Source organism: Penaeus monodon, chromosome 29 (assembly GCF_015228065.2).
Source record: "Penaeus monodon isolate SGIC_2016 chromosome 29, NSTDA_Pmon_1, whole genome shotgun sequence".
NCBI lineage: Eukaryota > Metazoa > Arthropoda > Malacostraca > Decapoda > Penaeidae > Penaeus > Penaeus monodon.
Genome location: NC_051414.1, coordinates 20,507,260 through 20,507,507, shown reverse-complemented (window position 1 = coordinate 20,507,507; position 248 = coordinate 20,507,260). Strand labels below are relative to the sequence as shown.

At 35.1% G+C, this 248-nt stretch overlaps 1 protein-coding gene across 1 annotated transcript in view; it reads left to right on the top strand.

The window, feature by feature from the left end:
* LOC119591767 (cadherin-related tumor suppressor-like) overlaps window positions 1–248 on the top strand; it is a gene marked incomplete at its 3' end in the record, with an annotated part of 104,813 nt that overhangs the window by 39,984 nt on the left and 64,581 nt on the right.

The following is a 248-nucleotide window of genomic DNA, read 5'->3' as shown; positions in this document are numbered from 1 at the left end:
CTGCTATTATATGAGGCTAAAACTAGATATTTATCAAATGATGAAGCCATATCACACATAATCACATGCTAATTATTTTTATCGTCAGACGAGAGTACTTACTTACAGGTACACGTAACTGTCTATCTAAATGATAACACAGATATGCAAATACGTCCCCACTAGTTGCAAAGACAGGGATGTTTCCATGTTCAGACATATCAGCACACCTAAACATCTAAACAAAATTAAAGTACATATGCCCTTGC